At 43.7% G+C, this 24651-nt stretch overlaps 2 pseudogenes across 2 annotated transcripts in view; one reads left to right on the top strand and one right to left on the bottom strand.

The window, feature by feature from the left end:
- Nucleotides 1–24651, top strand: part of LOC311529440 (olfactory receptor 6F1-like) — a 206598-nt pseudogene that overhangs the window by 178540 nt on the left and 3407 nt on the right. The gene's annotated exons all lie outside the window — the stretch shown is intronic.
- LOC311529403 (olfactory receptor 226-like) lies at nucleotides 4262–5217 on the bottom strand (annotated as a pseudogene). The gene has a single exon. The product of its transcript is annotated as an olfactory receptor 226-like (transcript).

Below are 24651 nucleotides of genomic sequence, written 5' to 3'. Positions count from 1 at the left end.
AAAATGTACAAAATTGAAACAAAATGAAAATGTTCAGTTCATAATGAAATTGAACAAATATTGTTTCATGTAGGAATATCCTGTACAAAAACTTAAAAAAACAAATTCAGAAATGACATTTTCATTTGAAAAAGTTTATTTTTGATGAAACCCCATTTCTTGGTGGAAAAAAATATGAAAAATGTTTAGTCAGCTCTAACTCCACTACAGGTTACCCCTGATTTACAGAGGGAGAGGAAAAGGACCCCCAGTTATTTCAAAGAATTTACTCCTGCTTTACTCTGAGGTGAACAAGAGAAGTTTCAGACTCATTGACTCATATGGAGTTATTCCTAATTTATACCAAGGTAAGTGAGAAGGGAATCAGTGCCTAGAAAACAGAGTGACTGGACACATTACAGACACATACCTTGACCAATATACTGACGCTAGCTAGAGTTTATTAGAAAAGTTAGTGGACAGAAGTGAAAAATGAATGACATGGTTAGACAGATGAATAATAGCTGATAGAATCATAGAATATTAGGGTTGGAAGAGACCTGAAGAGGTCATCTAGTCCAACCCCCTGCTCAAAGCATAGACTTCATAGACACATTAAGGAGAAGATTGTCAATCCACCATGGTCATTTAGACACCCAATTCTTATTTAAATTAGTGAGAATAGGCCAATCTAATACCTTCAGTAGCACTGAAATCTCAGCCTACATGGATAGACAGGGCAGTATATATGACAACAGACAGCCAGACAGAGAGACAGAGTCCTGCAACTCCACATTTCCCTTTGCACTACTGGTTATCTCCTATCCTGGTGAGTAAATTTGACTGGGTATCATTGAGTTGCTCTGTTCCCATAACTGCCACAGTGCTGCAGTGCGTGACTCACTCACATCAAAGCCCACAGAAGGGTAAACACCTTTAAATCCCTCCTGGCCAGAGGAAAAACCCTTTCACCTGTAAAGGGTTAAGAAGCTAGGATAACCTCACTGGCACCTGACCAAAATGACCAATGAGGAGACAAGATACTTTCAAAGCTGGGGGGGGGGGAGAAACAAAGGTTCTCTCTGTGTGATGCTTTTGCTGGGAACAGAAAAGGAATGGAGTCTTAGAACTTAATAAGCAATCTAGTTAGATATGCGTTAGGTTCTGTTTTGTTTAAATGGCTGATAAAATAGGTTGTGCTGAATGGAATGTATATTCCTGGTTTTGTGTCTTTTTGTAACTTAAGGTTTTGCCTAGAGGGATTCTCTATGTTTTGAATCTGATTACCCTGTAAGGTATTTACCATCCTGATTTTACAGAGGTGATTCTTTTTTACTTTTTACTTCTATTAAAATCCTTCTTTTCAGAAACTGAATGCTTTTCATTGTTCTTAAGATCCAAGGGTTTGGGTCTGTGTTCACCTATGCAAATTGGTGAGGATTTTTATCAAGCCTTCCCCAGGAAAGGGGGTGTAGGGTTTGGGGAGGATTTTGGGGGGAACGACGTTTCCAAGTGGGCTCTTTCCCTGTTATATATTTGTTAGACGCTTGGTGGTGGCAGCAATAAAGTCCAAGGGAAAAAGGTAAAATAGTTTGTACTTTGGGGAAGTTTTAAGCTAAGCTGGTAAAAATAAGCTGAGCGGGCTTTTCATGCAGGTCCCCACATCTGTACCCGAGAGTTCAGAGTGGGGAAGGAACCTTGACACATGCCTAAAGATGGCATTTCAAATGTGCCCAACTTGGCTCCCATCAAGGCCAATGAATGCTTTACCATTGAAAGAGTGTTAGGCCACCACTGAACACCTTCATAAATCCCCTCCAGATGTGGTCCAGGGAGGAAAACCTGAGGCTGGATGATCTCCATCATTCCCTCAGGTTGCATAGATGAAATATTGTTTCCTATCTGGTCCCAACTGAAATAACCTGGTTCTGAAATCCACCTGCCTCTGCTTAGAGGTCCAGACAAAATATTCCACTTAATACAGTGACTGGAATTTTCTAAAAAGAGCCCAAGAGAAATAAGGTGGGGGTAATATATTTTATTTGACCAACTTCTGTTGGTGATAGAGACAAGGAGTTCGTTCATTAAAAGCTATTACCTCACACACCTTTTCTTTCTAATATCCTGGGACTGACATGGCTATAGCAACCTTGCATCCCCAAGAGGAATAGGAACTCAATTTTCATTAACTTTCCTACTCTTCGTGCAGTGCCTTATCCTGAAAACCAGAATACCTCCATGAAACCTCACATCTAGACTGATTATAAAGTCTCTCATGTGTCCGGATGGTACTTTTAAATAAACAGAAAAATAAGTCCTAATATTAATTAGAGATTGTGATGAAGTGCGGGGAGGGGAGGGGGGATCTTCTTAATGATTTGTATGAATATTGTGTGCATGCCTCATGCATGTGTTGCACGATTAACCAGGCAGTGGGATAACAGTGTTTGATCTTTGCAGAGACCTCTCGAGGATTGGGTCTGAGTGTGGCTAGCTGCCAGGACCCCAGACAATGGCCGCATATTCTGTAACTTAGCAACTGATGGCCGGGGAGGAAGGGGTAACCTCTGCAAGAAGCCAGCCAGGTACAATGAGTTGGAGAACAAAGAGAGAGAGAGAGGTGGAGGCCAGGTGACAAATTTTGCCTGGGAACAAAGGACATGACTGAGGGTGGGCTGTTGGAAGTGGATCCATCTCCTGGTTTTGGGAGCTCTAGGGGGGAGCCAGAGGGCACTGGGTCTACCCAAGATGGGCTTTACTGTAACGTTCTGGCTTTTGTGCTAACAAAGAACTTCCCTACACTGTTTTCCAGACAACTAATAAACCTTCTGTTTTACAGTAGTGGCTGGGGTTCATTGCTGACTGGAAGTTGGGGGTGCATGGCCCTTTTTCGGGGTATGTAAGTCTTCCCCAGGTGTCTTACCCAGGTGGACTGACTGGCAGGAGCCCATGGCAAGAAACAGGGGTGCTGAACACTCCAAGGTCTGTCCCAGGAGGCACTGAAGCCAAGGAGGCTTACCCTAGTGAAAGTGCACCCTGTGGGGTTGTCACACTGAAAAGGGTCCTGACTGAGACTGATTGGCAGCTGTTCCAGAGCACCAAACCTGTGCACCCATGACAAAGATTAACCATTTTTTCAAAGAATTATTTACGTAATACATTTATATATGATTTCAGCTTGCTATTTGCTTGTACGTATTCATGTTTCACAAAATAATTCCCATGGGTAATTTGTGCTCTGCAGACAATGTGAAAATTTTATATTGAAACACGAGACATCTTTGGTAGCTCTGATTGATGATACAGGCCGCATGATGTTGCTTGTTATAGGTGGTTGAGAAATGCCAGTTATTTTTCACTGGAATTTTTTTTAAATACTTTCCAGTGAAATTTTGTGGAGTTTGCAAAAGAAAAAAGAACCAAAAACTGGAAAATGTTCAGTTTTCTACAATTATTTGCAGTAAAATCACTTATCTGGTAAAATTTCCATTTGTTTTTGGAAAAACCTTATTTTTAACTGAAAAACTAGGTTTTTTATATTAAAAAACAAACAAAACACATTTTCCAGTTTCAGATTTTTTTGGTGAAAAACCGGAAAATTTAGACCAAAATAAAAAAGCTTTGTTTTGTTATTTATCATTAATCGTGTTTATTATGGTAGCATCCTGGGATCAGCCAAGATCAAGGCCCCATTGTGCTCAGCTCTGCACAAACACAGAATAGCAGACAATCCCTTGGAATCTGAAGAACACACAAGCAAAAAAATCAATGGGATGGTGGCAAACGCCATGTGAGTGCCACCATTTCTTTCTCCGTTGGGTGGGTTGAATTAGGAAGGTGTTAGTGAAATGGAAAGACAAGGGAAGGGAGAAGGAAGAGGTGGATGGAGCAGGGAAAATGTCTGGGAGGAAAATATAAGGGGCAGGTGCAGAATGAAGCTGAGGTTAAGAGACTGTGAGATGCTGGGAAGGGGAGAGGGTGTTGGAACAATCTATATCGTAATTGTAGGCTAGCAACACAGGAATAGCACATGGGTTCTGGGTTGTTTTGTCCCAAGAGAGCACAAAGACTTGATGGTGCCACTCCATGCTCAAGTTGAAGTTCTGCTCATACGAATAGGCTTTAATAGATTCTGAGATTTTAAGGCCAGAAGGGACCATCATGGTCATCTAGTTTGACCTGTGGCATAACACTGGCCAGAGATTTTCACTCAGCGATCCCTGTGTCAAGTTCAATTTTGTTTTTTTCCATTTTCTTCCTTTCCCACGCCCTCCATTTCTAACTAAGTGTGCTGATGTTTCTGCAGAGGAACTCCTTTGCTGATCAAAGTCTTCTTCAGGGCCTCTTTGACCTCCTTGTTCCTCAGACAGTAGGTGATGGGGTTGAAGAGTGGGACAACAATGGCATAGAGAGCAGAAACAATGTTGTTGGTGTTGTAGGATGGAAGGGCCTGGGGCTGGACGTAGATGAAAATGCTGGCAGCATAGAAGATAACGACCACAATGAGGTGCGACACACAATTGGAGAATGCTTTCTGGCAGCCCCATGTGGAGGGGATGTGGAGAATAGTGGAGATGATACAAGCATAGGAAAGGATTATTACAGAAAGGAGAATCAGCAAGATAAACAGGGCAGCGACAAAATCTGCCAGTGCTGCCCAGGTCATGTCTATGCAGGCTAAGTTCAAGAGAGGGACACGTCACAGAAGAAATGGTTGATGACATTGGGACCACTGTATGTCAGCTGAGATATAAGAAACACCTTCCATGCACAGATGAAGAAGCCACACAGCCAGGACCCAGCTGCCATGCGGATACATAGAGCCTGGCTCACAATGGCAGGGTAACGAAGTGGGTTGCAGATGGCAACATATCAGTCATAGGCCATGACGGCCAGGAGGATGAACTCAGTGTTCCCCACGCCAAGGAAGAAATAGAGCTGCATCATATAGCCTATGAAGGAAATGCCCTTGCTCTCCGACATGAAGCTGACCATAGTCTTGGGCATGGTGACTGTGACATACCAGATTTCCAGGAAGGACAGGTTACTCAAAAAGAAGTACATAGGGCAGTGGAGTTGTCAGTTCACCTGGATCATCACAATGATGATGCCATTTTCCAGCACTACTAAGGCGTAGGCAATGAGAAAGCTCATGAAGAAGAGGAGCTGCAGATGAGGAGCTACGGGGAACCTTAGGAGAATGAATTCTGTGGCACGGGTTTGATTTCTCATCTCCATGTCTGACAGCCAGCTCGGTAATAAATAAACGTATAATCAGAACAACAACATATATACTACTAGTGATTATCGGTATGTTATCTATTGATCGATCAATCTATCCCCTTACACACACATCTATCAACCGATCAATCTATCTGCCGATCTAATTCCGTACTTATCTCTCTCTCTCTCTCACTGTCTTTTTTTCATTTTATTGGCAATCCTTTTCACACTACAGATAATGTTAATGCTAATCAGTGATATTTTCAAAAGTGGTTCAGTGACTACTATTTAAAATTTCATTGACATTCAATAGCATTTGTGTTCCTAAATTACCAAAGTGAGTTTGGCACCTAACCTGCTTAGGTGGTTTTTAAAACCCCACTCGGTGCCTACCTGCATCTTTAGGTCCCTAAATACCTTTGAGCATCTGGCCCTTATGCATATTTGAAAAGCAACTCTACTAATAATACTGGGTGTTCTCTGTGCTTATGTTGACACTGGTGAAGAATACATGACTTCAGTATGTAATAATGATGAAATCAGTACACAGGTCATTACTTAAAGATTTGAACTGAAAAAAGGGATAGTCTCTAGAAACTATTGTAGCATAAATGTTTGATTAAAAACAACAATGATAATTGCCTATGTGTTTGTACAGAGCCTACTACAATGGAGACCAGAACAAGCTGTACTCTAGGAGTTACTAAAATTAATATACAAGACAGATTTGCATCCAGGGAATGAGGGAGTAAAGGAATGCAAGGAGCCAAAATATTACCTTGCACTGGATACCTGTACCAACCTTCTACTCAGTCATTATTCAGTCAATCAAGTTGCTAGTTGGATTCAGTAGGTATGTTTACATAGCAAAAAAAAAAAAAAAACCCAAACCTCCCCCCCTCCCCCCACCAAACCTGCAGCAGCGAGTTTCAGAGTTTGGAACTGCAGACACTGGATCATGCTATGGCACTAAAAATAGCTGTGTAGATGTTTGGGCTTGGGCTGGAGCGCCGTTATGTGACATGTACTGAAAAGAGTGGATTGTCTTGCTGTGATCTCTATGAAACTTCTCAAATAAACTATCAAAATTCATTTGATTTCATTTGAAGAATCTGAGCTAACTGTATTTTAACTGATCTTTTAATTGCATCTCTTAACTAATTTATACAAAATAAGAAATTTAAGAAAGACCTCTATAAGAAAGATAGATATAGATCTACAGACTGTACAGTCATCATCATCAAAATCTCTATTTCTCTCCCCATTATTCCTCGCACTGTCTAATCTCTATTTTAATGCACTCAGCATCCTAGTAACTAGGCATTCTCCGTGTATACATGTAATCTATTTATACTTTTCTAAAATGCTTCCCTTACACCTCCTGGAATGTGATATCTTTTGGAAAGTTTTGTAAGAAGGCTATCAAAGTTGGCAACTTTCCCATAAAGAGTTCCCATAAATAGAGAAGTGTCGAGAAAGAAAACACATTTTGATTAAATACTTTTCATCAGCTCCACTACTTATTCTGTAAAACACTACTCAGTATTCTATGGGAAAACACCACCTGGCTTATAAAGATAACAATTAGAATAAAAATTGACTTGCCCTTACAGATATGACTCTTCTTCCCAATGGCTTTGCATACCTTGGTGTGTTTAAAGTGCAGAGAAAATGTAAAGAATTGGCTGTGTTCTTTGCCTCATTCTGATCCAGGTGTAGCTAGCACATTATCATCCCTTCTCTGTCCTGTGAGACTTGGTCTGTAAATTGTCATCACTCTCCCAATGGAAGCAATCACACGAGATAAACAAATATCATCTCACCCTCCTAGCCATAATGTTAATCAGTCCAGAGAAATCAGCCTCTGATGGCTAGTGTGATCTAGTGGATGAGGTCACGTATTGGAAGACTGATGTTCTATCCTAGGTTCTCTCACTGATCTGCTGTGTTACCGTCAGCAGGTTTTTTTCCCTCTGACCCTTTGTCTGCCTTTTCTATTTAGATTATATACTCTCCACGAACTCTTGTTCTGTATATACAGCACCTGGAAAATTGTGAGTTGATCTTGCGTGGAGCATCTAGGTACTACTTTAGGGAATAATGAGGGGAAAAACAGCTTATGAGAGAACTGATGAGTAGCAGTTGAAATGAATTCAAGAAAGAATAATGTGATTGTGGGCAGGTGTGCAATACAGAGGTAGACGGACAGTGGGCAGACAAATGAATACCAGTTGGATAACAGAAGTGTGGACAGACAATTAGATGAGTGTAGCAGGGTGGTCACCCACTCCCTGGTCTGGAAAGCGTTACAGCCAACCCGCGGAAGAGGGCTGGAGCTGTAGACTAAAAGCTAGGCTGTTTGGGGAAGAAGCCACAGCTGGGCCACTCCCCAATCAGACCTCATCTGGCCCTGATAAAAGGGCTATGAGCCAGGAGCTAGACACACTCTCCCTCTAGCTTCAGAGGGAGAAGGACCTAGCTGCCTGGGAGCTGAGGGTGCAGTCAACCGAGCAGAGCTAAGGAAAGGTGAGAGGAGCAGGGGAGCTCCCACCTGGCTAGTCCCTAGCTTGCAGGTCTTGTCAAAGGCCAAACTGGGTACTGGGGTTGCAGAGGCTGCGGCCCAGGGGTTAGGCAAAGGCAGCAGGTCCAAACCCCCCTTTGCCAATGATGAATGGCTTGTACACTGCAGTCTGCCCCCAGTGAGCAGGGGCTATATGGTGACTGGCAGTAGGCACAGATTGAGGTGAGGTGGGGATAGGGGGTTGGGGGTTCCCCGGGGAGGGGAGACCCAGAGCTGAGAGGTTACTGCAGGGGGCAGAACCATGCTGTAGAGGGGCACCAGGGCCCGGTAGGGACATGGGAGCTAGTGGCAAGTGGAACATTGGCCTACAGAGGGCGCTCTGGGGCAGCAGAGCTAATTCCCAGGATGACCGACAGGAGGCGCCATGCTAGCGAGTCACCCGCCTCGCAACAATGAGAGAAGTATTAAAAAAAAGAGAAACCAAGGAGGAAGGGTAGATAGATGTTGTGGTTGAAAGGATGGCTCCATGATTAGGTCTGGGAATTTCAAAGGTGATTAAGGGTGATTTAGGTGCCCAACTCCCATTGAAATTTATGTTCCTTGAAAATCTGACCGTACACAGAGAGAAAGTATTCTGTAGACTTAAGGCAAAAATTTCAAAAATGCCTAATGGCCAGGTTTTCAAAGGATTTAGATCCCAAAAGCTGGAAATAGGCACCCGCAGCTAGATTCACAAAGGAATGTAGATGCCTTGAAAATTACTGGGATGCAGAAAGACTGAGTTGGGTACCCAGCTTCCCTCTACAACAAATGGGGAGAGAGAAGCAACTCAGAATGGGATCCACAAAAGCCGGTATGCTAGGCAGGGAGCCGTCTAACCTAGCCTATGGGAGATGCCAAGGAGTGGGGTGGGTGCTAAGCCCTGCACCACTCAGGAACTGTGATGTCTAAATCCGGGCTGCAGGGAGGCACCTCTCTCTGCTTGGGATTCTCAGCTGTGAACCGTCTCCTGGAGTTAGGCACCTGTGCCATTTTTACATTAAGTCAGGAGGAGACCAACATTTTTACATGAAGCCAGGAGGAGAATAAAGGGCACTAACCTCTGGGCTAGGGGCTATTCTGACATGGGGCCACCAGTCCCTTCTGTGGAAGCTGTTCCACTGTGGATAATTAACAGCAGAAGGACTGGATCCTTGGTCTCCCACAGCCCAGGAGAGTGCTCCAACCACCAGGCTACAGAGTTGGTCTCATGTTTGCAGTCTCTCTCTCGCTTGCTTGCTGGCACAGTGACAAATTATTTAGCCAAAGTGGAACAGTTTCAACAGTTGCAATTGAGGGAGCTGCACGTCAGATTATCCCTTAGCCTAGTGCTTAGCACACTCATCTAGTAGGTGGCTGAGCCACCAACAAATCCCTTCTCTCCATCAAGAAGAGGTGAACCTTGAACCAGTGGTCTCCCAGATGAATGTCAGTTTCAGGGGAACTGCAACGGTATTGTCCCCTCCACAAGTTCCCAGTCAGGCCCCATCTGCCCACTGTCTCTGGTCATGACCCTTGTCCCTCTACCTTCTGACCAGGAGTTTTTAAGGCTGAACAGCTCCCTGCCTTCCCCTGTGATATCCCCAGTCTTCCAAGCTGCCATAGCCAGTGATTTGCTTTCTCTCTGAGGGCTCTGAATGGTGTATTGCCAGTTACCACACAGCTTTTTCTAAGCAAGCACCTTTATTCTGAAGGCAAAAGCATTACAGAGAGACTACAATAAAAAATAAACCCACATGAAACATACCAGGAGTCATCCATCACTTTTATTGGGCCCTAGCAGACCAAAGTCTTTCCAATCCTTCTGCAACTGTTGGGCACTGGGTAGGACAAAGGGTTCTGTCCATTTGCTGGACCAGAAAGAAGGCCGTGAGTCAGTTTAAATGCAGCCTTTTTAAGTTAATAGTTTTTTGTTTGGTTTCCTCATGTCTGGAAATACAGTTCAAACCAGCATATGCAATCACCTCTCTTGGTGGCATCTCTCTGGAGGTGTTTACAATGTGCGTGATTCTCCTTACCCACCCCCCACTCCCTGTAGCAGCTTCAGTAACCCACCCCCATGGGGTAGAACCCAATGTCCATACAATCTCTGCCCTGCTGTGACACATAAACGTAATGCCATATGTTCCCTCAGAGATATTGCATGTGATTGTAATATCTGTCACGGGGAGCACCCTGGCCACTGGGCTAAAACTTATGAGGCAAGGCTGCTGCTAGGTGTGGACTTAGGCATCCTCAGAGCACACCTAGAAATCAGGGCAAGATAGGTAGAGGAAACCTGTGTTCTCCCCCGGTCATGTAACACACTGGGCCTCCAGGCACTTGGACAACTAGCATGCAGCAATGAGCATGTCCAGAGGCAGAAATGTAGGTACTTGGGAAATTTTACTGCAAACATTTATGCATCAAGTGATGTTAGGCATCTACAGAGTTCAGTGGCATCTGAGCAGGGGTTTTGTGAATACCAATGGTGCCTAAATATGGGAATTAGGCACCTAAAGTGGCTGTTAGGTGACTAAGTCCCTTTGTGAATCTAGCCCTAGGTGCCTAACTCCCATGAATTTGGGAGTCAGGCAGCTAAATACCTTTATATATCTGGCCCTAGGTGCCTAAGTCTATTTCATTGTTGAGTTGGGCCCTCCCTCCCTTCCACTCCTTTGAAAATCTCAGCCTTAAAACCTTGGGGTGGTGGATTGATAGATGGATATCCTTCCCAAGAAGTCACAACACGAAGGTCATCTACTGATGGATTTTTTTCTGTTTTCTTGTTGTGTCTAAATGGCAACATGATGTAGGTGTATGAGCCTCACTTTGGATCTTAAGGAGTCTGTTGTATTAATTTAAATGGAATAAATGGGCCAAAGATGTTAACATAACTCAGTCACTGTCCAACATTAAACATGTTAAACAAGGTTTGATACACAGAGACCTCAGCCTGCTCAGTGACATGTCAAACATGTCATTAAAAACTACTTTGACCTTTTATGAAAGGTACAGAAAAGGAGGAGAAACAGTTAAAGCCTTTGACATGTAAAGTATTAAATAAACCTTTAATTGAAACACGATCCCTTGTTCCCTTTCCCTTGAGCTGGAGAGAGCTTTTAGAAGCTGAAAAAAAACCCCTTGTTTGACAGACTCCAGGTGGTATCAAAAGATAGAGATAACTGTCCTTGCTGAGGGGAGGGAAGAGAAGAAATGAGTTGAGATGGGTTGGAGCTGTTGTTGTTTTTTCTGCTATTATTAAAGCATGGTCCTGTTTCACCTTAGAGACTAACAAATTTATTTGGACATAAGCTTTCGTGGGATATAATCCACTTCATCAGTTGCATCTGATGGACAACTCTTTTTTGTTTTGTTTTTTTAGTTATAACAGGAAAACTTTGTTTGGACTAATTCGGTTTTTCCGATTCCCATATTTATACTTTTTCCCATCGTTATTAGAGATTATTGTGACATCATATGATTTTTCACATACATTTTACAGTTGGGCTCACAATTAGGGTAAATTTGTAAGCCTAATTATTACAACAGGTCCCATGTTTTAGTGATCAATGGCTCCATGTCTAGTTGGCAGCCGGTATCAAGTGGAGTGCCCCAAGGGTCGGTCCTGGGGCCGGTTTTGTTCAATATATTCATTAATGATCTGGAGGATGGTGTGGATTGCACCCTCAGCAGGTTTGTAGATGACACTAAACTGGGAGGAGAGGTAGATATGCTGGAGGGTAGGGATAGGATACAGAGGGACCTAGACAAATTAGAGGATTGGGCCAAAAGAAATCTGATGAGGTTCAACAAGGACAAGTGCACAGTCCTGCACTTAGGACACAAGAATCCCATGCACCACTACAGACAGGGGACCGAATGGCTCGGCAGCAGTTCTGCAGAAAAGGACCTAGGGGTTACAGTGGATAAGAAGCTGGATATGAGTCAACAGTGTGCCCTTGTTGACAAAAAGGCCAATGGCATTTTGGGATGTATAAGTAGGGGCATTGCCAGCAGATCAAGGGACGTGATCATTCCCCTCTATTCGACATTGGTGAGGCCTCATCCGGAGTACTGTGTCCAGTTTTGGGCCCCACATTACAAGAAGGATGTGGAAAAATTGGAAAGAGTCCAGCAGAGGGCAACAAAAATTATGAGGGGACTGGAACACATGACTTATGAGGAGAGGCTGAGGGAACTGGGATTGTTTAGTCTGTAGAAGAGAAGAATGAGGGGGGATTTGATAGCTGCTTTCAACTACCTGAAAGGGGGTTCCAAAGAGGATGGATCTAGACTGTTCTCAGTGGTAGCTGATGACAGAACAAGGAGTAATGGTCTCAAGTTGCAGTGGGGGAGGTTTAGGTTGGATATTAGGAAAATCTTTTTCACTAGGAGGGTGGTGAAACACTGGAATGCGTTACCTAGGGAGGTGGTGGAATCTCCTCCCTTAGATATTTTTAAGGTCAGGCTTGACAAAGCCCTGGCTGGGATGATTTAGTTGGGGATTGGTCCTGCTTTGAGCAGGGGGTTGGACTAGATGACTTTCTGAGGTCCCTTCCAACCCTGATATTCTATGATTCTATGTTCAACTCTGAAATGAGTCCAACTTTAAAAGGCTGGGAATTTCAAAGGAGCTTAAGGGAGTTAGGCACCCAGATGGAATTGGGCATCTAATTTCCTTAACTTCCTTTGCAAATCCCTAAGCAACTGTTATTCTTATGTTTTCCTCCAGAGCATCTGGCAATGGTGACATTTCCACATTCCTGTAGAGAGACACAGCATGAGAAACTACTATAAATATTTATGCTGGAACATTTAAAGTAGTCTATTGAAGACAGGTATCCTACTACCATTGAATTTCAAAGGGTTTCAGCACCTAACTCCCATAGGCACCTTTGAAAATTCCAGTCTTACATTATGGTAGCATCCAAAATTATGCATTGCCCAAACACAGAGGAAGACACAGAAACGTGTGCAACATACAAAAACAAGGCATATGAAGAGGGACAGTCAGGGATGTAAACAACAATCAGTGGGCTTGTGTCTGCTTTCACACACCATGGTGTAAACAAGCATAAGCAGAGTATGGACAAAGGACTTGATTCTGCTTTCCTTTAAACAGTTTTAAATCCAGAGTAACACAGTTTTAGTCAAAAGTCCTGATTTCGCCTCTTTTTTTATCTGGAGTAACTCAACTGAACTCAATCGGCCTAATTTTCATTTACTATTTCAGGCAGGCCAACACAACCACAACTTGTAGGTTTGTAGGTTTCAGAGTAGTAGCCGTGTTAGTCTGTATTCACAAAAGGAAAAGGAGGACTTGTGGCACCTTAGAGACTAACAAATTTATTTAAGCATAAGCTTTTGTGAGCTACAGCTCACTTCATTGGATGCATTCAGTGGAAAATACAGTGGGGAGATTTATATACATAGAGAACATGAAACAATGGGTGTTACCATACACGCTCTAATGAGACTGATCACTTAAGGTGAGCTTTTACCAGGGTGGAGGAACCTTTTGTAGTGATAATCAAGGTGGGCCATTTCCAGCAGTTGACAAGAACATCTGAGGAACAGTGGGGGGTGGGAATAAACATAGGTGTCAAGGTTCCTTCCCCACTCTGAACTCTAGGGTACAGATGTGGGACCTGCATGAAAACCTCCTAAGCTTATGTTTACCAGCTTAGGTTAAAACTTCCCCAAGGTACAACTATTTTACCCTTTGCCCTTGGACTTCCACTGCCACCACCAAACTTTATCTGGGTTTATTTTTATTAGGAAAGCATTGTTTGGAAATGTCTTTCCCCCCAAAATCCTCCCATCCCTTGCACCCCACTTCCTGGGGAAGGTTTGGTAAAAATCCTCACCAATTTGCATAGGTGACCACAGACCCAAACCCTTGGATCTTAAGAACAATGAAAAAAGAATTCAGGTCTTACAAGAGGAATTTTAATAGAAATAAAAAGAATCACCTCTATAAAATCAGGATGGTGAATACCTTACAGGGTAATTAGATTCAAAACATAGAGAATCCCTCTAGGCAAAACCTTAAGTTACAAAAAGACACACAGACAGGAATATCCATTCTATTCAGCACAACTTAATTTCTCAGCCATTTAAAGAAATCATAATCTAACGCATATCTAGCTAGATTACTTACTAAGTTCTAAGACTCCATTCCTGTTCTGTCCCCGGCAAAAGCATCACACAGACAGAGACAGACCCTTTGTTTTTCTCCCTCCTCCCAGCTTTTGAAAGTATCTTGTCTCCCCATTCGTCATTTTGGTCAGGTGCCAGTGAGTTTATCCTAGCTTCTTAACCCTTTACAGGTGTGAGGATTTTTCCTCTGGCCAGGAGGGATTTTAAATGTGTTTACCCTTCCCTTTATATTTATGACAATGGGGAAATAGTTTTACTTTGTGTAATGACACATCCACTCCCAGTCTCTATTCAAGCCCAAGTTAATTGTATCCAGTTTGCAAATTAATTCCAATTCAGCAGTCTCTCGTTGGAGTCTGTTTTTGAAGTTTTTTTGTTGAAGAATTGCAACTTTTAGGTCTGTAATCAAGTGACCAAAGAGATTGAAGTGTTCTCTGACTGGTTTTTTAATGTTATAATTCTTGACGTCCGATTTGTGTCCATTTATTCTTTTACGTAGAGCCCAGCTGACCAGAGCATCCATGGCCAGAGCCCTCCAGCAGCAGCCCCCCCTCCCCCCCCCACACACAACCAGTGCCTCCCTCATTTAAACACAGGTATTTTTAGTATAAGTCATGGACAGGTCATGGGTCCTGAATTTTTGTTTATTGCCCATGACCTGTCTATGACTTTTACTAAGAATACTTGTGACTAAATCATAGCCTTAGTTACAGTTTATAAGTACAAAATTTTATAATGGGCTCTTAATTCTAGCAGAGAAAGGTGTAGCACAATCCCATGGCTGGAAGTTGAAGCTAGACACATTCAGACTTGAAATAAGGTGTGCATTTTTAATAATGAGGTTAATTACCCATTGGAACAATTTACGGAGGGTCATGGTGGATTTTCCATCACTGACAACTTTAAAATCAAGACATGGTGTTTTTTCTTTGTTTGTTTTAAGATCTGCTCTAGTTCGAAGCAGGGTAAACTCAGGGATGTCTGACAGACTGTGTCATGCAGGAGTTCAGACTAGATGAAAACATTGGTCCCTCCTGGCCTTAGAATCCATAATGTATCGATTTAGTCAGTGGCATGCAACCTGAAACTACCTAGACAACTTGGGGGTTGGCGGGATCTGATGTCTAGGGCTGTATGTGTGCGGGAAGTAGGAGCTAAGAAACCTGATTTTATTCCTGGCTTGGACAGAGACTTGCTAGACGGTGTAGGGCCATTGTACCTCAGACACCCCAGGGGTCAACTGTCACCCAGTCTGGTTTAGTGCTTTGAGATCTACCAAGCAGCACCACTTAATACAGTAGCCTAAGGCACCATACCAAAATCCGTTAGGGCCTCCTTTGAAACAACACAGGAACCAGCGTGTTGCCATCCTGAGTGGCAACTCACTAGGGTCTGGCAGGGAGGGTCTTAACGAGAGGTCCATAAATATCAGGAATGGCAGCTGTTGCTGACTGGAAAATTTAATGTTAAGGAGAATTTTACATACACTGAAAACTGGATTATTTTTACTGCATTAAATATCTTACTCTGCTGAGCATTTACATAGCACTTTGGGGCCAGATTCTTAGTGGGTGTAAATTACTGTTGTTCTGTTAGCCCCAAGTTACAAGCAGGTGAGGATCTGTCCTTTGATTCATACATTTCAAAATGGGCAGATACTGTTAACCCAAATTTAAGACAAGGAAACCCAGGCACAGAGGGAGCGGTGAAGTGGCTTGCTTGTGGTCACACATCGAGACAGTCAGTGGAAGAGCCAGAAATACAACCCAAGTGTCCTGACATGACTTACCCACTGGACTGTGCACATTTATAGCAACAGATATGGTAAACCTTACCCACATGAGTAGTCCTGACTCACATAAGTGACTTCAAAAAAGCTTAGAAAGAAAGAAAGAAAGAAAGAAAGAAAGAAAGAAAGAAAGAAAGAAAGAAAGAAAGAAAGAAAGAAAGAAAGAACAGTTATGTGAGTAAGTGTTGCACAATTCTACCAATTAGCAACTCATTGTTATGACATCATGTCCATCTTCTGGACCATTTGTCCAGTTAACAATCTTGGAACAAATCCCCAACTAAGAGAGCATGCAGTGACTCCTCAGCCTCACATTATGGGCTGAACTCTGCACTTGTAAGGGCATTTTGGTGCCCAGCTCCTGTAAAATCATCCGCAACCAGACATGCCTGTATCCCTCTCTTCAGTATCCTCTTCAAAACATAGTCTGCTGGTAGCAGAAAGATCTGGGTGGAGATTTTCACAGAAGGCTAAGGGAGTTAGGTGCCTAAAATCTATTGAATTGCAGTGGAAGCCTTGTGCCTAACTCCCTTAGGCTCCTTTGAATATCCCAGCCCTGTATATACATTAAGAAGGAACTCACCTCAGAGAGGCAATCTCGATCCTGGCCATTTCGTGTTGCCCACATTCTATAATTCCAAAAGTAGTTGTCTGGCAAAAAGAAAGGAGCTGCCATTAAAGTCAGATGCTTCATTCGCAGCCCACCTTAAAAGTTATTATCACCTGATGCATGCCTCTGAGAGGTGTGTTTGTGTCTGTGGGTGTGACTCCTGCTCCCTACTGGATGAAATGAGACCTGCTTCCAGTGTATGTATCTTTATATTCTCAGCCTGGATAATGCACCTCTCAGAAACCCCCATCACAATTTTCACCAGAGAGACTGGATTGAATGGCATCAGCAGGAGACTGGGAATCAGATAGTTCTGGGTCCTAATCTGACACTGAATTCCTCTGTAATCTTAGGCAAGTCTCTTAACCCCAAGTGCCTCCATTTCCCCATCCGTAAATTAGGTATTCTGACACTTGCTGAGCTCCCAAACAGGGCTGCTGCATGGATAGATTGACCTCCAAAAGCGCAACACCTTGGTGTAAGTAATTGACCAGGGGGCAAGACATAAGACTGGGATTTTAAAGGACTTTAGGGGAGTTAGGTGCTCAAATCCCTTCACATTTCAAGGGGAATTGGACGCCTAACTCCTTTCGAGCCATTTGAAAATCTCAGCCTTAGCTCCTACCTGGAATAGCTGTGGAGAGAGGCATGAGGCACTGAGCTAGGACGTCACTGAGCTAGGAATGGAACATATTCTGCACCATCCAAGCCGTGCCTGAGATGATGCTTCCACGTATTGCAAATGAAACCAGGTCAGACACGGGAAGTTTGCTGTCTCCAGCAGAGCCCTTTCTCTGAAGATCTCTGTGGATTTACTCCCCACGCACACACATATAAATGTATCCAGTCTGTCGACTTCCTCAGTGACCCATGAGGACAAGTCTATAAGCAAAGCCTTGGCTGAATGCTTCATAACTGCAGTCAGCAGACTCTTGGTCTGTGGGGAAAAGGAACCTGTGATGATTGTGGTTGTGTGCTAATTAGAGATTCCAGGCAAAGCAAGAGGAGTGTGAAGAAACCCCGCTGAATTTCCCTGAGTGCTGGCAGATTCTGGGAGTAAGGGTGAGATTTTCCAAAATGCCTAAGGGAGCGAGGGAAGGAGTGCACCTGAGACACAGTGGCTCCTGGTGAAGGGCCTTATATCCCACCTCCTCTTGCTCAAAGTTGGGCCTGAAGTCATACTTCGGCCCAGAGTAAGATGGTGAGCAAAGGGGGCTGAGCAAAGGAGGCCTGACAGGGCAGCTTGCAAAAGGCTAGATTGTCACCACAAGCCTGGAGCAAGGGAGAATTGTATGGCTGCACTGCCCCCAAAGCAGACCAGACTGGCACTTGGAGATCCGGTCCCTGGTTCCCATTAGTTCCACATGGGAGGTAATCTCCAACCGATACAGTTGACTGCCCGCTCTGCACTCTTAGGGTCAGGGATGAAGTTGCATGGAAGCAAGATGCTGTCCAATCCTCTTTCTGCCTGTCCACAAACTGATGCCTGTCCCTGCCACCCGCATTGCAAGAGTAGAGCTGGGCAAAACAATTTAAACAAAACTCCCCCCCCCAAAAAAAAATGCTGATTTGGGTCGATCAAAACATTTTAGAAATGTGTGTGGATTTCAGCAAATTGTTTTTGTTGACCCTCCCCCACACCCAAATATACCAAAAACATCCAAATATTTCATTTTGACATTCTCTTAACAAAAAGGTTCAACACTTTGAGTTGAAATGACATTTTGTTTCATAATCTAGGCAAGGATTTTGCTTTCGAATCTATTTATCTGTCCATCCCTATACAAATCTATCTATGCATTTATCTAATCTCTATTTCTCTGTCTTTCTGTCTACATACCCCTCTATTTAATATCTGCATGTGTCTATGTACCTCAGTCTTTCTGCATATATATTCATCTATCTAATCTCTCACTATCTGCATATATAGTCATCTATCTAATATTGTTATCTAACTCAAGCATGACCCTATGCATCTCAACTCATCCCATCACCACTTAAACTCATGATTCGGGATACACAGAGAATGCTGGACCAAGCCCTAAGAAAGTTCCCAAAGAAGGGTAGAGGAATTGAAATTTCAGACCCATCACCTGTGCAGCAGGTCAACAGCTCCAGGCCCTTCTCATCTTCCAATTCTTAGCCAGCACCTTTCCCCTTTGTTTTCTCCGCAGGACCCAGCAAGCCAGATCTGAACTGCGAGTAGGTGCAATTCCACTTATTCCTGAATTTGGACCAGCTTCCACTGGGCGGAAGTTGTTCCCAGTATGTCAAGAGCAGCTCACTAAATTGTACTTGGCATCCCCTGAGATCTTCCCTCTGAGCCTCACATCCCTGGTTACACCTAGATGTGATGGGTTTTACCCCCCCCACCCCGCCACACACCCCTTACTTTGTTAAATACTTTTTGCAAGAAATTAAGCTGGGCTTTTCAAAGGCATTTGAACAGTAGATTGGTTCTAGTTCCAGGTCTGTCACTGACCTGCTGGCTGACACATCCCTCCTCTGTGCGTCAGTTTCTTCAGCTGTAAAAGGGACATAATGATAGTGGCCCCCATTTGAATTGGTACCTGAGCACAACACTCCCTGAGGTTCCTTTTGAAAATCCCAGCCTTCATTTGAAGATTTCTGTGCATTAAAAAGCCTGTGGAAATGAGGCACTAGCTCCCACAGTAACAGATGTAGATACAGGCGCATTACTTTTCTCCTTGGAAAATCACAGCCTAAGGTACCAAGGAAAGAAAAAGGACAGGCCACAATTTTCAGTGATTGGTGGGGTGTCAAGCTTGGGGCTGCCCAATTCAGGCCTGGTTTCCAGCAGAGCTGAGCAGGGAGGCCGATGCAAGCCAAAGGCCCTCAGTGTACCTGTAAGTCAAAGGAAGGATGGTTGTGGGGTGAGGGCGCTAGCAGGGCACATTTACACTACAAACAAAAATCACACATGGCCATGCGTCTCAGATCCTGGGGCTCACGCAATGGCACGAGAAATAAATGTTCCCGCTTGGTCTCTGAAAGCTGGCAAGGAGCGGGGGTCTCACAGCCTGAGTGGGAATGTCTGCATGGATATTTTCTTGTCCGGAGACCTGGGTTCAGAGACTCACTGCCGATGGTTCCGGTTTTTTGCTGTTGTTTTTTTTTATGTGGTATTGATGGGCTCACAGCCTCCCTGTGTGAATTTGGCACAGGTCACACAGGGCTGATTTTCCAAGGTATATATGTGCTAAAAGACCAACCCAGGTGCCTGATAAGGTTTGCAACAGAGTCTAAGGGAGTTAGGTGCCTGACTCTCATTTAAATCAATGTCAGTTTCGTGTCTAACCTCCTGGCTGCACTGTAGGAGCCCAAATACCTTTGGTAATCTGACCTTACGAAGAGGCCAAATCAAATTACAATTAAATTATTATTATCATGGCAGCTTCAGTGTCCAACTCACAGACCAAGAACCCAATTGCATCAGGGCACTCACCTGGGCTGTGGGAGACCCCCCAGTTCAAATCCACCTTCTGCTTGAGGATGATAAGGGATTTGAACTGGGGAGGACAGTTAATTTCATCAGCCAACCCCCTGGTTCTTGTGTTATGTGAAGGAATAAATAACATTTCTGTATTCACTTTCTCCACACCAGTCATGATTTTATAGACCTCCATCATATCTCCCTTAGTCGTCTCTTTCCCAAGCTGAAAAGTCCCAGGGTTTTTTTTTTAATCTCTCCTCATATGGAAGCTGCTCCATATCCCTTATCATTTTATTTGCTCTATTTTGTACTTTTTTCCAATTCTAATATATCTTTTTTGAGATAAAGTGACTAAAGCTACACACAGTATTCAAGGTGTGGGCATACCATGGATTTATATGGAGGCAATATGATATTTTCTGTCTTATTATCTGTCCCTTTCTTAATGACTCCCAACATTCCGTTCACTTTTGACTGCCACTACCCATTGAGTGGGTGTTTTCAGAGAACTATCCATGGTGACTCCAAGATCTCTTTCTTGAGTGGTAACAGCTAATTTAGACCCCAACATTTTGTATGTCTAGTTGGGATTATTTTTGTCCAATGCACATTACTTTGCATTTATCAATATTGAATTTCATCTACAGAATATCAAACTACAAAACAACCCTATGTAAAATCTCGTTCCAGCTGAACTTCTTGCATGCCAGTGGCTTTCCAGTTGAGTGACTCTGCATGCTGCTGTGTCAGAGGGAGATCTTTTCATGGGGTGATCAGTCCAACCCTGGCTTGGTCTCAGACTGCACCAGGGAGAGCTCCACTAATCATTTGTGGTCCAAGGAAGAACAATGTGAAAAAGAAATCTGAGCCACCAGCTGGCGGACAGATAACCTCAAGTCCTCACTCCTCCTTATTCAATCAAATGTCCCACAGAGACAAAGTTTGATGACCTTACTTGTTCTTTATTCAGGCAAAGCTTCCACTGAACTCAGAGTCAAATGATTATGGGATAGATTCACAAAGGGATTTAGGTGCTGGGATGCTGAGGGTTGCAATGCCTGACTTTTATAGGCCTAGAAAATCACAGCTATTCCCAAAACCTGAGTTTGGTGTCTAGGCTCCTTACACAGTTAATGGGGAAAGATAGGTGCCTAAGGATGGGACTGACAAAAGCCAACCAACTTGGAGGGGAGCTACCTAAAATAGCCAATGGGAGATGCCAGGTAGAGGGGTGTGTGCGAAGTCCCACCCTCTCAAGGTGTTTGACACCTGAATGTGGGCTGTAGGGATGAGCCTCCACCTGCATGGGATTCTCAGCCATGCATAGGCTGGGGCTGGAGCACCCATGGAAAAAGATAGTGGGTGCTCAGGACCCACTAGCCACCTGCTGATGAGCTGTTCAATGGTGAGTGGGAGGTGCTGGGGGAAGGGGGCAGAGCAGGGGTGGGAAGAGGTGGAGCAAGGCCGGGGCACACTCAGGGTGGGGACGGAGCGGGAGCGGGAAGAGGCAGAGCAAGGATGGTATCTTGGGGGTAGGGGCGGAGTTTGGGCAGGCAGAGGCGGTGCAAAAGTTGGGCCTTGGGAGAAGGAGCGGAGTGGGGGGTGGGGCCTCAGGGCGCGGGAGTGGGGAGAAGGGATCTAAAAAGGTATCTGCCACCTATCAGTGTATCCCTCATTCTCTCTCCTTGAAGCCTTTCCACTTTGGACAACTACCTAAAGAGTCATGGGACCAGATCCTGTCTCTCCCACAGCCTGAGTGAGTGATTTAACCACCAGGCTATGGAGTCATCCCAATGCTTGCCCATGCTCAGTCCCTCTTGCCCAAGGAGTCTTTAATAGTTATATATATGAACTTTCTTCCATCTTTCTTCCACCAAAGTAACTGGAATGTTGTGGGAAGATGGATTTGTTTCCAAGAATATTTTGGTCGCCTACTGCACTGTATACTCCTGGGGGGATTCTGCGCTACTGCATGCATGCATAATTAATGAGCCCCACATATTTTAATTATTTTTTGGTGAAGAAAAAGCTCCTGCCGAAATGTTGCTGCAGTTCCACCTTTTTCCCACCAGAGAGTGCTGTGGCGCAAGAACAGCAGCAGCTCCCCGCCACCAAGGGAAGAGAAAGGGGATCTGGGGAGACAGACAGCACTGGGTGCTGGGGCTCAGTGGAACTTCAGGCACAGGACCACAGGGGAGAGAGGTGCAGAGCCACATGGGGATGGAGGGGGGGGGGGTAAAGGGACACATAGAGGTAGAGAGTGGCTAGGTGGGGGCACAAAGACACATGGGGACGGGGGGGGGTACATGGACACAGGGAAAGAGGAGTGTCTGGGTGGGGGCACAGAGACACGTGGGGACAGGATAGGGGACCGGGACACATAGAGACGGGGTGGCTGGGTGGGGGCACAGAGACACATGGGGACAGGGGAGTGGCTGTGTGAGGACACAGAGACACATGGAGACAGCGGGAGGGGGTACAGAGCCACATGGGGATGTGCGGAGTGGATGTCTGACTGGGGATGGAGGGACATGTGAACAGGGGGTGCAAGGACACATGGGGACAGGCACAGATGTGCCTGACTGAATGGGAGAGGCTAGGGGTCTGCATGGGGGAAGTTCCCTAACAATCCCTCCCACCCCCACCCCCCGAAAAAACCTGTTCCATACTTTTCCCACCCATACCCAACAAGCCTCCAAGGTCACACCCAGGCTCCTTCCCAGCAATTTACTTCCGTCTCCCTCAGCTCCTCTGTTACCCCTGGCTCCCCCAAGTGTTTGCAAGGTACAGTTCTGTATTGTAATTTAAATCAATTATTACTCAGAGTTCTGTATTAATATGCCTAGTAAGGAATCTATTTTTCAAAAAAACATTTTCTGAATCTTTTTTGTTGTCTGTATTGTTACAGACATACTTTCTGACAGGTATTTTGAAATAAATGACAGAAAATAATTGAAACTTGTGTGATTATATTGGGTTATTTTGAAAAATAAAATATGCAGAATTTTAAAATATTGTGTACATAATTTTTTTTTGTTGCATAATTCTTAATTTTGGACGCAGAATTTCCCCAGGAGTAATTGTAATACTTTTGTTGATATTTCCATACATAAAGAGCTGCTGCACATAATGAGGCTTGGCAAAACTATTTTTTTTTTACTTTTTGGTCATTTCAGCCAGCAATATCAATTATTTTTAAGAAAGACAAAGTGGGTGAAGTAATATCTTTTAAAGGACCAACTTCTGTTGGTGAAAGAGACAAGCTCCCCAAGCTAAACAGTGTTCTACTTCAGTTCTTCATGTAATCAAAGTGTCAGAGCTAAATACAACAGTGAGACAGATTATGTAACATAAGGGGTAAACATGTGTTCCAAGGGAATCTTTAAGATGAAATGGGCAATTACATCTCTGCAGTCATAGGAAAAAGAACGGTTAGGGGGTTACATATTGTTGTAATGACTCATAAAACCAATATCTCTGTTGGGGACATAGTTTTTTAAGTTTGTTTGTTTGTTATTTTAGCTTTTTATGCATGTAAAATTTTCAAATCTGCACAAAGTTATGGGTTTTAAGCATTTTTTTTTCAATTTTTATTTAATTAAATTTTAACGGTTGAGTGAAATTGGGGGGGAGGAGGGTTCAGACAGTAAATATTTAATGACAGTAGACATTGAGATTCAAAAATTTAAAGATTTATAACCTTCTAAACACAAATTGTCAGCATCACTCAAACCCCCAGATCCTTTTCTGCAGTATGACCACTTAGCCAGTTATTCCCCATTTTGTAGTTGTGCATATGATTTTTCCTTCCTAAGTGAAGTACTTTGCACTTAACATTACTGAATTTCTTTATGTTGAATTCAGAACAAGTCGCCAGTTTGTCAAGGTCATTGTAAATTCTGATACTGTCTTCCAAAGAGTTTGCTGTCATCTGCACATTTTATAAGCGTAATCTCCACTCCATTATCCAGGTTATTAATGAAAATATTGAAAAGAACCAGACCCAGGACTGACCCCTGTGGACCTGCACTAAATAGGCCCTCCCATCAGTTACCAATATTACGGAAATAGCTATATGTTAATATGTTAATTATAGCTATAATATTGTAAACCAGGAATCATCCCATGAGTTTACATGGTGATTAATGAATGGAATCATTCATGAATGCAGGAGCTAGCCAGCAGGGTTATACCATTCTGATGCTTCACTCAGATAGGTGAGTTGTAGCATTGCCATGATATTAAGGGAAGTGGGAATGAGTGGGTGACAGAGAATCTAGGGTATGGGCTGGGAATTACTGAGAAAGGAACCCTACAAGTAGCCCAGCCTAAGGAGTATTGGAAACACTCAAAAGAGTTAGTCAGCAGACTTATACCAATCTGCTGAGTTACTGACGTAGGTTATTGTTTGCCCCACATTTATATAAGGGATAGGGGAATAGCTGTGTGGTGGAGAGATGATCTAGGGTGTGGGATGAACAGTCCTGAAGGAGGAACCCTAGCAAAATCTATGTCAAATGAAAAGGTTCCATTTGGGAGGAGAGTTTGGATCTTACACACTTGACCAGATCCTCCATATGTCAGCAGTGTTTCATTGACTTCCCTAACATTTGAGCCTCTAAAAAACAGATAAGGGATAACGCCATTAACTGGTAACTAGTACAGGGGCTCTCAAACTGGGGATCAGGACCCCTCAAGGGGTTGCAAGGTTCTTACATGGGGGCGGGGGAGAGGGTTGTGAGCTGTCAGCCTCCACCCCAAAGCCCGCTTTGTCTCCAGCATTTATAATGGTGTTAAATATATTTTAAAGTGTTTTAAATATTTAAAGGGGGGGGGAATCACACTCAGATCCTTGCTATGTGAAAGGGGTCACCAGTACAAAAGTTTCAGAACCA

Source organism: Lepidochelys olivacea (assembly GCF_965140295.1).
Source record: "Lepidochelys olivacea isolate rLepOli2 genome assembly, chromosome: 13".
NCBI lineage: Eukaryota > Metazoa > Chordata > Testudines > Cheloniidae > Lepidochelys > Lepidochelys olivacea.
Note: the sequence above shows the minus strand (reverse complement) of the source record. Positions and strands in the feature narration are given on the sequence as shown.